At 34.5% G+C, this 15258-nt stretch overlaps 1 long non-coding RNA gene across 1 annotated transcript; it reads left to right on the top strand.

Annotated features, from left to right (window-relative positions):
* The first annotated feature begins 8727 nt into the window (after window positions 1–8727).
* On the top strand, window positions 8728–14934 carry LOC134240065 (uncharacterized). The gene is made up of 6 exons (XR_009986350.1): window positions 8728–8844; window positions 9423–9569; window positions 11160–11281; window positions 11860–12006; window positions 13589–13710; window positions 14289–14934. It is a non-coding gene; the product is annotated as an uncharacterized LOC134240065 (long non-coding RNA).
* Window positions 14935–15258: the final 324 nt, after the last annotated feature.

Here is a 15258-nt window from a genome sequence, read left to right as displayed (position 1 = left end):
TGGCCCCGCCCTACCCCCGGGAATCATGATTTTAACAATTTAATATCTACACTACCCAAGGATGCTTCCATATAAGTTTCAGCTTTCCTGGCCCAGCGGTTCTTGAGAAGAAGATTTTTAAAGATTTGTTCTATATATTTCTATGTAAAACTTGGATTCCCTATTGTGGCCCCGCCCTACCCCCGGGGGTCATGATTTTAACAATTTAATATCTACACTACCCAAGGATGCTTCCATATAAGTTTCAGCTTTTGAGGCCCAGTGGTTCTTGAGAAGAAGATTTTTAAAGATTTGTTCTATATATTTCTATGTAAAACTTGGATTCCCTATTGTAGCCATGCCCTACCCCCGGGGGTCATGATATTAACAATTTAATATCTACACTACCCAAGGATGCTTCCATATAAGTTTCAGCTTTCCTGGCCCAGTAGTTCTTGAGAAGAAGATTTTTAAAGATTTGTTCTATATATTTCTATGTAAAACTTGGATTCCCTATTGTGGCCCCGCCCCACCCCCGGGAGTCATGATTTTAACAATTTAATATCTACTCTACCCAGAGATGCTTCCACATAAGTTTCAGCTTTCCTGGCCCAGTGGTTCTTGAGAAGAAGATTTTTAAACATTTGTTCTATATATTTCTATGTAAAAATTGGATTTCCTATTGTGGCCTCGCCCTACCTCTGGGTCATGATTTTAACAATTTAATACCTACACTACCCATGGATGCTTCCATGTAAGTTTCAGCTTTCCTGGCCCAGTGGTTTTTGAGAAGAAGATTTTTAAAGATTTGTTCTATATATTTTTATGTAAAACTTGGATTCTCTATTGTGGCCCCGCCCTACCCCCGGGGATCATGATTTTAACAATTTAATATCTACCCTACCCAAAGATGCTTCCACATAAGTTTCAGCTTTCCTGGCCCAGTGGTTCTTGAGAAGAAGATTTTCAAAGATTTGTTCTATAAATTTCTATGTAAAACTTGGATTCCCTATTGTGGCCCCGCCCTACCCCCGGGGGTCATGATTTTAACAATTTAATATCTACCCTACCCAAAGATGCTTCCACGTAAGTTTCAGCTTTTCTGGCCCAGTGGTTCTTGAGAAGAAGATTTTTAAAGATTTGTTCTATATATTTATATTTAAACTTGGATTCCCTATTGTGGCCCCGCCCTACCCCTGGGGGTCATGATTTTAACAATTTAATATCTACACTTCCCAAGGATGCTTCCATGTAAGTTTCAGCTTTCCTGGCCCAGTGGTTCTAGAGAAGAAGATTTTTAAAGATTTGTTCTATATATTTCTATGTAAAACTTGGATTCCCTATTGTGGCCCCGCCCTACCCCCGGGGGTCATGATTTTAACAATTTAATATCTACCCTACCCAAAGATGCTTCCACATAAGTTTCAGCTTTCCTGGCCTAGTGGTTCTTGAGAAGAAGATTTTTTAATGACCCCACCCTATTTTTGTATTTTCTTGATTATCTCCCCTTGGAGGGGGTCTTGGCCCTTGATTTTAACAATTTAAATTCCCCTTCACCCAAGGATGCTTTGTACCAAGTTTGGTTAAAATTGGCCCAGTGGTTCTTGAGAAGAAGTTGAAAATGTGAAAAGTTTACAGACGGACGGACGGACAGACAGACAGCTAGACAGACGGACGGACGGACGGACGACGGACAACGGGTGATCAGAAAAGCTCACTTGAGCTTTCAGCTCAGGTGAGCTAAAAACTGGAACGACGCATCAGCAACGTAGAATTTTTTTTTTAACTCATGCCAAATTTCTGATTGACTTGTAATATTCAGGAACATGTAGAAGAGACCTCAAAGAAAGTGTATTCAAAGTTTTACAGTGATACTGCTCATTAAATAGAAGTTATAAATTTTCTCGGCAATTGAAAAAAAAAAAATTCAAACCTGGAACGATGCATCAGCAACGTAGAATATTTTTTGAAAACTCATGCTAAATTTCTGATTGACTTGTAATATTCAGGAACATGTAGAACAGATCACAGCAATATCTTCTGTGTAGTTTCACGGCCAGATTTTATAGGAAACAGAAATTATGAATTTTTACGGCATGAACATCTCATTTTTCGTGATGGAAATTTCCCGTGCAAATGATAAAACATGTCATAAAAAGCTTTTGTCGCCCATTTTTTTTAATGTTTAAGTTGCACTAAATTCTACTAATATGATATAATATTTTAATACCGAACATCTTTCAATTTGCTTTCCTGGGGAGTAAATGCAATGTTTGTTTACATTTGAGCAATACACAGAAATACGCGGAAATAGCGGTTCTCGGTATAATAAGTATAATGTACCCTTACCATGTTGTGTTTCCCATTCAGAAATAAGTGTTTACCATTAAATAAATCATTTAATCTTGATACATGATTGTTCACACATAAATTCACAGTGATTTCGCTGTGATTCATGTAAATTCGAAATGTGTGTCAAGTAGCGAACCCGACTTCGCAGCACAGTTAAGGTTACAAAAAGGAGGTGGAGCCTAATTTGTACGGGAAAACTTGATTATGACATCATACACAATATACGTCATACAACATTTCTTTAAAATACCACAAAATGAGTTTATCTGCTAATTTAACCAGTCAGAAATCATCAAACTACATAAAAACTTACTACAGCGTGTTGTTTTGTCGTTAGTTAGATCCCACATAACAAGTTATAAACAAGTCACTGATCGCAATACACTTGTCAATATGACGTCATTTCTTACAGCGTGACGTAGTTTGTATGCAGTGAGAGACAGATCAAGTAATATTTTCTCAACAAAATATGTATTCTCTAATTAAATAAAATATTATTTACAGATATTCTATGGTGCAATAACTTGAATTTAATGTCTTCTTCACTATTTTATTAATATATTACCTGTACATTACGTATTTAATTGACACTGCCGTATATATGTATGCCAGTACATCGGAGGGTAATGTGGGGGGTCTTAATAAATCCATCTAGTGCAAGGGCATAAACTCTATGGATCAAAGTAAGCTTTTGCATTTCAACTATAGAACTATTAAGGTATCTGAAAAGTGCTGCGATCCTGATGAAATCTTAAAAACAATTCAATTATATCAATATTTCATGCCGCTGACCAGCAAAAAATATAGCATTCGGTCATACAAGTATAACTTTAACAATGAAATTGCAGAATTTAGACAGGATTGCAGCACTTTTTAGAAACAGCAATAAGTGTTGAAAATATGTATATACTTAACTTTGAAATTCAACTTGGTTACGCCCTTGCACTAGTGACATTTATATGTAACATCAATACTTCAATTCAATGTGCTAAAATCGCGTGACTGCCGCATCACGTGACTAGTCTAAATATGAAATATAATCGTCCTCGATATGTAGTTATTAATCATAATTACAATTATCTGATATAAATAATGTACTAAAAAAAAATCGCCATCCCGATTACGAATACATTTTTAAATACAAAATTTAGCTGATATTTCCATTGCGCACCTTAACTGTGCTGCGTTTCGCAGATTTCATTCTCATGTAAACAAACCGGCCAGCCTGTCCAGCTCTTCTTGTGGACATGAATTAAACAACATTTCCTGATATATTTAAAACAGAAAGCAAGTGCAGAATATTTTTTTTTATTAAACAACTTCTCATTATACACCAATCAGGTAAAGCAGCAATCTTTTCTGTCCGCGCAATCTTGTGCCACAGCTAGCATTATTAAGGTCTTCCGTCTTCAGCGGAAGACCTTACTGTTATTCTTAGGTTTCTTTTCCACTATTTTTATTTTTGTTTTTTTTTTCTTACCGATTTTGTGCGCGCGATTTCTCGAGAAAAGCTCGATCGATTTTCATGAAACTTTCAGGTCTGATAGAACATAAAAAAATCTAGAGACATATTTTTTTTATTTTGATGACGTCACTTCCGGTCCGGAGATTTCTGAGATTTAGTGATTTTTAGAGGGTCACTTTGTCCGGCAGTTTTCTCAAAATGCACTTAACACAGAAGCATGAAATTTTCAGTGATGCTAGAGCAACCTTTGGAGATGTGCACTAAGTATATCACAACTACCGGAAGTACGAAGTGTCGACGCTCGCTATGGCCCGAAAATAGTCCTACCAAGAATTTCAAAATTTTTAACACCTTTTCTACGATAACTTTTTACCTAGAAATATGTTGTTAAAACATGTAGAACAAAAGAAGTGTAGAATTGCATGATCTTTCAAATGATATCCAAGAAAAAGGGCTGGCCCCTAAAATAAAGGATCCAGAGGGGCCAAAACCTTTTATCTGATATCTCAAAAAGTCTTGACAATTTGTTATGCATCATAGAAGGGAAGTTGTTCAAAATAATAAATAGCAGAGGCAGAGATCATTTAAAGTCGTTAAAATACCGTCACTTCCGGTCAGGCCGGAAGTATTTGTAAATGGCTCGTTTTTTGCACTCATAACCGTAAATGTCTATCAATCTCGATATCATCTTCTTCAGAATTAGACGGAAGACTTATTTGTTGCTTTGCAACAAGCTCGTCTAGTAAGAAATAACTTCTATCACCTTTCTGAGCATTAATCTCTTGCAATACCACTATTTATTCTGACTTTTAACCTTGTAAGTAGAGGCTCAATTAACCAAAACAAATGACCTTGACCTTTGACCTTGACCTTTGTCATTTGACCCTGACCTTTGACCTTGACCTTTAAAGTGAATTCAAAATTCATATCCAAGCTATAAAATACAAAACTCGCTTATTTATTATTCAACACCCCCCCCCCCTTTTATTAAACCAGAGTAACCTAGATTTCACCTCTTGAACTCATACGCCATCCGGTATCCACATAAAACTGCGGAAACATGTAGAAGAAACCTCAAAGAAAGTGTATTTAAAGTTTAACAGTGATCCTGCACATTATATAGAAGTTATAAATTTTCTCGGCAATAAAAAAAAAAAAACTGGAACGACGCATCAGCAACGTAGAATTTTTTTTAACGCATGCCAAATTTCTGATTGACTTGTAATAATCAGGAACATGTAGAAGAGACCTCAAAGAAAGTGTATTTAAAGTTTGTTTTTTTTTCAGTGATCCTGCACATTATATAGAAGTCATAAATTTGCTCGGCAATAGAAAAAAAACAAGAGGCCCATGGGCCACATCGCTCACCTGGGTAACTTGGGTGATGCAGATCTTTTTTAAAGATTTGATCTATATATATTTCTATGTAAAACTTGGATTCCCTATTGTGGCCCCGCCCTACCCCCGGGGGTCATGATTTCACAATTTAATATCTACACTACCCAAGGATGCTCCCACATAATGTTCAGCTTTCCTGGCCCAGTGGTTCTTGAGAAGAAGATTTTTAAAGATTTGTTCTATATATTTCTATGTAAAACTTGGATTCCCTATTGTGGCCTCGCCCTACCTCTGGGTCATGATTTTAACAATTTAATACCTACACTACCCATGGATGCTTCCATGTAAGTTTCAGCTTTCCTGGCCCAGTGGTTTTTGAGAAGAAGATTTTTAAAGATTTGTTCTATATATTTTTATGTAAAACTTGGATTCCCTATTGTGGCCCCGCCCTACCCCCGGGGGTCATGATTTTAACAATTTAATATCTACCCTACCCAAAGATGCTTCCACGTAAGTTTCAGCTTTTCTGGCCCAGTGGTTCTTGAGAAGAAGATTTTTAAAGATTTGTTCTATATATTTATATGTAAAACTTGGATTTCCTATTGTGGCCCCGCCCTACCCCAGGGGGTCATGATTTTAACAATTTAATATCTACACTACCCAAGGATGCTTCCATGTAAGTTTCAGCTTTCCTGGCCCAGTGGTTCTAGAGAAGAAGATTTTTAAAGATTTGTTCTATATATTTCTATGTAAAAATTCGGAGTCTTTAAAGATTGCAGATTGTGAGCACGGACCAGTCTGACCTTACGCTAATTTCATTATAACGTCAAACATTTGGATTTTGACTTAACACATGTTCATGAACACACACTGCATTTCTTTTATAAGGCGCAAAGCACTTCGAAGTGCTATCAATAATCTTTAAGTATAAATTATAATTTATTTAATTTTTGAAATTCAAAGCAATGCACAAAAACTTACGTGCGTCATATAAATAAACAATTTGTATAAACAAACTGCTCAGCACAGTCCGACGCTGCGCTAGATTAATAACGTCATGAATAGAAATCTCCATTTTCAGTAAATTACATGACTGTATTTTTCAATTCTTGTAGTGTCTTCAAATTTGTACACACCGTTGAAAAGTCGTATATACGAATCGCAAATCGATACACTAAATATAATTCAATGATTTTAAGTTGTTTAACAAATATTTTGTCTCTTACATCGTTTCAACCGTTATAAAACTTTATATTTTGATCGGACGCTGCCCCGTGCGGACGGCCAACGTCGCTTTTTCTGTTGAGTTTTGAAACGTACTTGTTAGGGTTTTCTTTTAGAATTTTCGTTGTCTATATAGTAAGCGATACTTAGTATATCATAAAATGATTATAGCCTCTTTATTTGTGTTACATAAAATTTTAATTAATTTTTGACTTGTTTTATATAGAAAATAATCATTTTTATCCACACTCTTTATATCAGAGTTTACATCATTTTAACCTTGGTCCGTGCGCACTATACGCGACCTTTAAAGATCCCAATTTTTATTAAAATGTAAAGTTACATCAATAAAAATTAAATCATTCTGACTTGTCTTTTCATAAGAAATATTTTGAAATACAACAGATTTATATAGAACCATTTATTTTCACTAAAACGTCATTGTCTACGAACTTTTTGGACAACCCTCGTAAACAAGTAAGTGCAAATATTACTTTTGTTTTGTACAGAGTTAAAGTAGAATATAATTAAAATTTACATAGGAAAAAGCAAAGACCCTACAAGTACTGATCAAGTGAAGGAAAAATAACTCATTATTCCTGGTGTTAAAATTTAATATATTTGTCTATATATCTATAATAAATTTTAATATCAAGTATAAATTACAGACTTAATGTTCATTTGCTAATGAATCAATTCAAATCTTTGGGGACATAAAAACATCATTAACTCCTTTTGTCCTCATTTCAAAAAGAAAACTACCAATGTACATTAAATTTATCAGATTTAATCCTAAACAACAAAATCATTAGGAAAGAGAGCACCAAATCCCCGGATGAACACATGGCTTTGTTTGTGATGGAACATTGAACAGAATACTGAATGGGTAGGCGTTACGCCATTGGCTGATTGATGCGTTTTAACATAACCATGAGATTAATACCTAGGTATTTAATTGTTTTCATTTTAAAGTAAAAGTAATGACCTTTGAAATAAATGATGGGATGAGGGAATATTACAGAAACTATAGAATTACCAGGGAAGATTTTAGGAGTGGGGGTTGATTTTTTATGTAGCGTGTTATTTACTGCGGATCTCTATAAGTTGAAAACAACTGCAATTTTGACCTATAAACGCCATGGGACCATATATTTTTTTCAGTATTTTTTGTTAAGGCTTAGAACGAAGTTTGAAATGATGCTAAGGATTTTTCTGAAATAGTCATAGTAAAGTACTGAGAGGGCCAAAGGTTTGTATGGAGGTCTATGGGAAAATAATTAGTGGTCTTTTCCCTATAGAGACCCCAATTTTTACATTGTAAAGTGAACTGAAAGTCATGGAAGTTATTTTTAGCTAATTATTTGAAAATTGAAGACATTTCGAGAGAAAAATTTAGCAAATATTTGATTTAGTTTTCTGCGGTAATGGGGTCAGTGGTGATTTGGGGCCATTGAAGAGAGGGGGGGGGGGAGAGAAGATAGAAATTGGTAAAACCCTGTACAGTTGACATGGCCAAAGGAGGAAGGTAAGTTAAGAAAATGTATCAGATTGCTCTTAAAATGAATGATTGTATGTATGCGTAGATTTATGTATGTATTTTGTGTGTACATGTAACTGTGTTTTTATTATGTTTTGCTCTATCTATGTATATTATGGAAGTGTAGGACAGTGACCTGGTGTTCATTTTTATTTAGTTTCTTCGACTTTTGCACTTTTGGCATCTTTTCAAATAATTAAGGTGGCATTTAAAAGGAATTTTTGTGACGGACAAGTGAAAGGTGGACATTTTATGTCTTGTCATCTCATGTGTGGTAGTATATGTGTTCCTCTGGATACCCCCCCCCCCTTTCCTTGGCTGTAGGGTGATCAAATTGTAGTTTTGTTGTCTCTATGTTGTAGCCACACAAAGGTCTATGTTATCCCTTTTCTCGCTCTCTGTCTCTGTAGTTTTATCAGAATGACTCGCTGCAACTCATTTTCTAATGGTTTCTAGTTTTTGTACTTAGAGTTACTTCCCTTAGACCTGCTAACCAGACATGTAGAATTTCAAGATGATGATATCTAACTATTGTGACCTTTGGCTTCTGATTTTTTTCATTAATTATTGGAATGACCTTGAACTGCATGTATCACATTTGACCTTTATTATATTAACATGTAATATTATGTAATATTGAAAAAAACATGTATTGCACCCTTGGCGGATCCATTTTTTGTACATTTTGCTATGTAGAAGATATGTAATTAAGGAAATTTTGAGAAAACTTGAATAATATTGTTGTTTCTTTCATGATTTATGCTTAATTTGACAAATTTTATTGATTAATTTTCATTTAAGCACTGTAGAGGACTTTCACATTTCAGCTTCCTTGGCCCAGGGAGTGCATGGTCTCTGATCAGCGGGGGCATTTTCTCTATATAAGAAGAAGATGGAGACTCGCTACCCACCCGATGTATTTTGTCGGACAGTTTTCTGTACATTGCAGGTATATTTTTCATTTATTAAATTTCCAGCCTCTTATTGTGTAGCACATTTTGGGGTTTGAAGTAAGTTTTTGCTTTTCTTAATTTTTTAAATAAAATATTTAAATTCTCCTTTTCTAAGCATGAAATTCAAAAATGTAGCTTATGATTGTAATGTATAAGACTACAGATACTGAACTTTGATTTGTTATCAAAAGGATTGATATTTACTCTTGTCTAAATTAATTTTAAACGAAAATAAAAGGGGGCACCTGCTATTTCTTTAAGGGTTTTTCACTAGGGGGTGGGGGAACTTTTTTGTACATACTTAAGCAGTAGAAGGGATTAGATAAGAATCAATTAGTATATCAGAGTCTTAAATAATTTACTTTGCATAAGCATAAAAGATTTCTATATCAGTCTTCTTAAAACCTTTGAATTTAGCTTAATTAACTATGATTTATTAAATTTTAGAGCTTTTTACCAAGTTCTGGGTAGAATCCACCCTTATGAAAAAATTGACTCAATTTTGACTTTATATCACTTTATTAACATTAAGAAAGCAAAACAATTCATTGCACAAATATTTTATTCATTACAGTCACAAATATATCCAAATATCATCACCGGTCAGAAAGTCATTCACTCTGTTGAACTGTGGTGGAAGCAGTGAGGTGTCACTTATTGAGATGGTCACAGTATCCAATACACTGAAGTCACAGGGCACAAATTTCATACATGTACACAGGTAGGTGTATAGTCTTTGAAATTACCACAATCGACTAATTCTGGGATAGGTAAGTATGTAAGTATAGGAAAGAGAGCACCAAATCCCCGGATGAACACATGGCTTTGTTTGTGATGGAACATTGAACAGAATACTGAATGGGTAGGCGTTACGCCATTGGCTGAAATTAGGTATTTAATTGTTTTCATTTTAAAGTAAAAGTAATGACCTTTGAAATAAATGATGGGATGAGGGAATATTACAGAAACTATAGAATTACCAGGGAAGATTTTAGGAGTGGGGGTTGATTTTTTATGTAGCGTGTTATTTACTGCGGATCTCTATAAGTTGAAAACAACTGCAATTTTGACCTATAAACGCCATGGGACCATATATTTTTTTCAGTATTTTTTGTTAAGGCTTAGAACGAAGTTTGAAATGATGCTAAGGATTTTTCTGAAATAGTCATAGTAAAGTACTGAGAGGGCCAAAGGTTTGTATGGAGGTCTATGGGAAAATAATTAGTGGTCTTTTCCCTATAGAGACCCCAATTTTTACATTGTAAAGTGAACTGAAAGTCATGGAAGTTATTTTTAGCTAATTATTTGAAAATTGAAGACATTTCGAGAGAAAAATTTAGCAAATATTTGATTTAGTTTTCTGCGGTAATGGGGTCAGTGGTGATTTGGGGCCATTGAAGAGAGGGGGGGGGGGGGGGGGAGAGAAGATAGAAATTGGTAAAACCCTGTACAGTTGACATGGCCAAAGGAGGAAGGTAAGTTAAGAAAATGTATCAGATTGCTCTTAAAATGAATGATTGTATGTATGCGTAGATTTATGTATGTATTTTGTGTGTACATGTAACTGTGTTTTTATTATGTTTTGCTCTATCTATGTATATTATGGAAGTGTAGGACAGTGACCTGGTGTTCATTTTTATTTAGTTTCTTCGACTTTTGCACTTTTGGCATCTTTTCAAATAATTAAGGTGGCATTTAAAAGGAATTTTTGTGACGGACAAGTGAAAGGTGGACATTTTATGTCTTGTCATCTCATGTGTGGTAGTATATGTGTTCCTCTGGATACCCCCCCCCCCTTTCCTTGGCTGTAGGGTGATCAAATTGTAGTTTTGTTGTCTCTATGTTGTAGCCACACAAAGGTCTATGTTATCCCTTTTCTCGCTCTCTGTAGTTTTATCAGAATGACTCGCTGCAACTCATTTTCTAATGGTTTCTAGTTTTTGTACTTAGAGTTACTTCCCTTAGACCCTCTGCTAACCAGACATGTAGAATTTCAAGATGATGATATCTAACTATTGTGACCTTTGGCTTCTGATTTTTTTCATTAATTATTGGAATGACCTTGAACTGCATGTATCACATTTGACCTTTATTATATTAACATGTAATATTATGTAATATTGAAAAAAACATGTATTGCACCCTTGGCGGATCCATTTTTTGTACATTTTGCTATGTAGAAGATATGTAATTAAGGAAATTTTGAGAAAACTTGAATAATATTGTTGTTTCTTTCATGATTTATGCTTAATTTGACAAATTTTATTGATTAATTTTCATTTAAGCACTGTAGAGGACTTTCACATTTCAGCTTCCTTGGCCCAGGGAGTGCATGGTCTCTGATCAGCGGGGGCATTTTCTCTATATAAGAAGAAGATGGAGACTCGCTACCCACCCGATGTATTTTGTCGGACAGTTTTCTGTACATTGCAGGTATATTTTTCATTTATTAAATTTCCAGCCTCTTATTGTGTAGCACATTTTGGGGTTTGAAGTAAGTTTTTGCTTTTCTTAATTTTTTAAATAAAATATTTAAATTCTCCTTTTCTAAGCATGAAATTCAAAAATGTAGCTTATGATTGTAATGTATAAGACTACAGATACTGAACTTTGATTTGTTATCAAAAGGATTGATATTTACTCTTGTCTAAATTAATTTTAAACGAAAATAAAAGGGGGCACCTGCTATTTCTTTAAGGGTTTTTCACTAGGGGGTGGGGGAACTTTTTTGTACATACTTAAGCAGTAGAAGGGATTAGATAAGAATCAATTAGTATATCAGAGTCTTAAATAATTTACTTTGCATAAGCATAAAAGATTTCTATATCAGTCTTCTTAAAACCTTTGAATTTAGCTTAATTAACTATGATTTATTAAATTTTAGAGCTTTTTACCAAGTTCTGGGTAGAATCCACCCTTATGAAAAAATTGACTCAATTTTGACTTTATATCACTTTATTAACATTAAGAAAGCAAAACAATTCATTGCACAAATATTTTATTCATTACAGTCACAAATATATCCAAATATCATCACCGGTCAGAAAGTCATTCACTCTGTTGAACTGTGGTGGAAGCAGTGAGGTGTCACTTATTGAGATGGTCACAGTATCCAATACACTGAAGTCACAGGGCACAAATTTCATACATGTACACAGGTAGGTGTATAGTCTTTGAAATTACCACAATCGACTAATTCTGGGATAGGTAAGTATGTAAGTATAGGAAAGAGAGCACCAAATCCCCGGATGAACACATGGCTTTGTTTGTGATGGAACATTGAACAGAATACTGAATGGGTAGGCGTTACGCCATTGGCTGAAATTAGGTATTTAATTGTTTTCATTTTAAAGTAAAAGTAATGACCTTTGAAATAAATGATGGGATGAGGGAATATTACAGAAACTATAGAATTACCAGGGAAGATTTTAGGAGTGGGGGTTGATTTTTTATGTAGCGTGTTATTTACTGCGGATCTCTATAAGTTGAAAACAACTGCAATTTTGACCTATAAACGCCATGGGACCATATATTTTTTTCAGTATTTTTTGTTAAGGCTTAGAACGAAGTTTGAAATGATGCTAAGGATTTTTCTGAAATAGTCATAGTAAAGTACTGAGAGGGCCAAAGGTTTGTATGGAGGTCTATGGGAAAATAATTAGTGGTCTTTTCCCTATAGAGACCCCAATTTTTACATTGTAAAGTGAACTGAAAGTCATGGAAGTTATTTTTAGCTAATTATTTGAAAATTGAAGACATTTCGAGAGAAAAATTTAGCAAATATTTGATTTAGTTTTCTGCGGTAATGGGGTCAGTGGTGATTTGGGGCCATTGAAGAGAGGGGGGGGGGGGGGGAGAGAAGATAGAAATTGGTAAAACCCTGTACAGTTGACATGGCCAAAGGAGGAAGGTAAGTTAAAAATGTATCAGATTGCTCTTAAAATGAATGATTGTATGTATGCGTAGATTTATGTATGTATTTTGTGTGTACATGTAACTGTGTTTTTATTATGTTTTGCTCTATCTATGTATATTATGGAAGTGTAGGACAGTGACCTGGTGTTCATTTTTATTTAGTTTCTTCGACTTTTGCACTTTTGGCATCTTTTCAAATAATTAAGGTGGCATTTAAAAGGAATTTTTGTGACGGACAAGTGAAAGGTGGACATTTTATGTCTTGTCATCTCATGTGTGGTAGTATATGTGTTCCTCTGGATACCCCCCCCCCTTTCCTTGGCTGTAGGGTGATCAAATTGTAGTTTTGTTGTCTCTATGTTGTAGCCACACAAAGGTCTATGTTATCCCTTTTCTCGCTCTCTGTAGTTTTATCAGAATGACTCGCTGCAACTCATTTTCTAATGGTTTCTAGTTTTTGTACTTAGAGTTACTTCCCTTAGACCTGCTAACCAGACATGTAGAATTTCAAGATGATGATATCTAACTATTGTGACCTTTGGCTTCTGATTTTTTTCATTAATTATTGGAATGACCTTGAACTGCATGTATCACATTTGACCTTTATTATATTAACATGTAATATTATGTAATATTGAAAAAAACATGTATTGCACCCTTGGCGGATCCATTTTTTGTACATTTTGCTATGTAGAAGATATGTAATTAAGGAAATTTTGAGAAAACTTGAATAATATTGTTGTTTCTTTCATGATTTATGCTTAATTTGACAAATTTTATTGATTAATTTTCATTTAAGCACTGTAGAGGACTTTCACATTTCAGCTTCCTTGGCCCAGGGAGTGCATGGTCTCTGATCAGCGGGGGCATTTTCTCTATATAAGAAGAAGATGGAGACTCGCTACCCACCCGATGTATTTTGTCGGACAGTTTTCTGTACATTGCAGGTATATTTTTCATTTATTAAATTTCCAGCCTCTTATTGTGTAGCACATTTTGGGGTTTGAAGTAAGTTTTTGCTTTTCTTAATTTTTTAAATAAAATATTTAAATTCTCCTTTTCTAAGCATGAAATTCAAAAATGTAGCTTATGATTGTAATGTATAAGACTACAGATACTGAACTTTGATTTGTTATCAAAAGGATTGATATTTACTCTTGTCTAAATTAATTTTAAACGAAAATAAAAGGGGGCACCTGCTATTTCTTTAAGGGTTTTTCACTAGGGGGTGGGGGAACTTTTTTGTACATACTTAAGCAGTAGAAGGGATTAGATAAGAATCAATTAGTATATCAGAGTCTTAAATAATTTACTTTGCATAAGCATAAAAGATTTCTATATCAGTCTTCTTAAAACCTTTGAATTTAGCTTAATTAACTATGATTTATTAAATTTTAGAGCTTTTTACCAAGTTCTGGGTAGAATCCACCCTTATGAAAAAATTGACTCAATTTTGACTTTATATCACTTTATTAACATTAAGAAAGCAAAACAATTCATTGCACAAATATTTTATTCATTACAGTCACAAATATATCCAAATATCATCACCGGTCAGAAAGTCATTCACTCTGTTGAACTGTGGTGGAAGCAGTGAGGTGTCACTTATTGAGATGGTCACAGTATCCAATACACTGAAGTCACAGGGCACAAATTTCATACATGTACACAGGTAGGTGTATAGTCTTTGAAATTACCACAATCGACTAATTCTGGGATAGGTAAGTATGTAAGTATAGGAAAGAGAGCACCAAATCCCCGGATGAACACATGGCTTTGTTTGTGATGGAACATTGAACAGAATACTGAATGGGTAGGCGTTACGCCATTGGCTGAAATTAGGTATTTAATTGTTTTCATTTTAAAGTAAAAGTAATGACCTTTGAAATAAATGATGGGATGAGGGAATATTACAGAAACTATAGAATTACCAGGGAAGATTTTAGGAGTGGGGGTTGATTTTTTATGTAGCGTGTTATTTACTGCGGATCTCTATAAGTTGAAAACAACTGCAATTTTGACCTATAAACGCCATGGGACCATATATTTTTTTCAGTATTTTTTGTTAAGGCTTAGAACGAAGTTTGAAATGATGCTAAGGATTTTTCTGAAATAGTCATAGTAAAGTACTGAGAGGGCCAAAGGTTTGTATGGAGGTCTATGGGAAAATAATTAGTGGTCTTTTCCCTATAGAGACCCCAATTTTTACATTGTAAAGTGAACTGAAAGTCATGGAAGTTATTTTTAGCTAATTATTTGAAAATTGAAGACATTTCGAGAGAAAAATTTAGCAAATATTTGATTTAGTTTTCTGCGGTAATGGGGTCAGTGGTGATTTGGGGCCATTGAAGAGAGGGGGGGGGGGGAGAGAAGATAGAAATTGGTAAAACCCTGTACAGTTGACATGGCCAAAGGAGGAAGGTAAGTTAAGAAAATGTATCAGATTGCTCTTAAAATGAATGATTGTATGTATGCGTAGATTTATGTATGTATTT

The sequence above is a fragment of the Saccostrea cucullata genome, unplaced genomic scaffold (assembly GCF_032062105.1).
Source record: "Saccostrea cucullata isolate Sc308-1 unplaced genomic scaffold, CSIRO_AGI_Scuc_v1 ctg15614, whole genome shotgun sequence".
Taxonomy (NCBI): domain Eukaryota; kingdom Metazoa; phylum Mollusca; class Bivalvia; order Ostreida; family Ostreidae; genus Saccostrea; species Saccostrea cuccullata.
The sequence above is the reverse complement of the archived record's forward strand: the minus strand, read 5'-3'. Positions and strand labels throughout refer to the sequence as shown.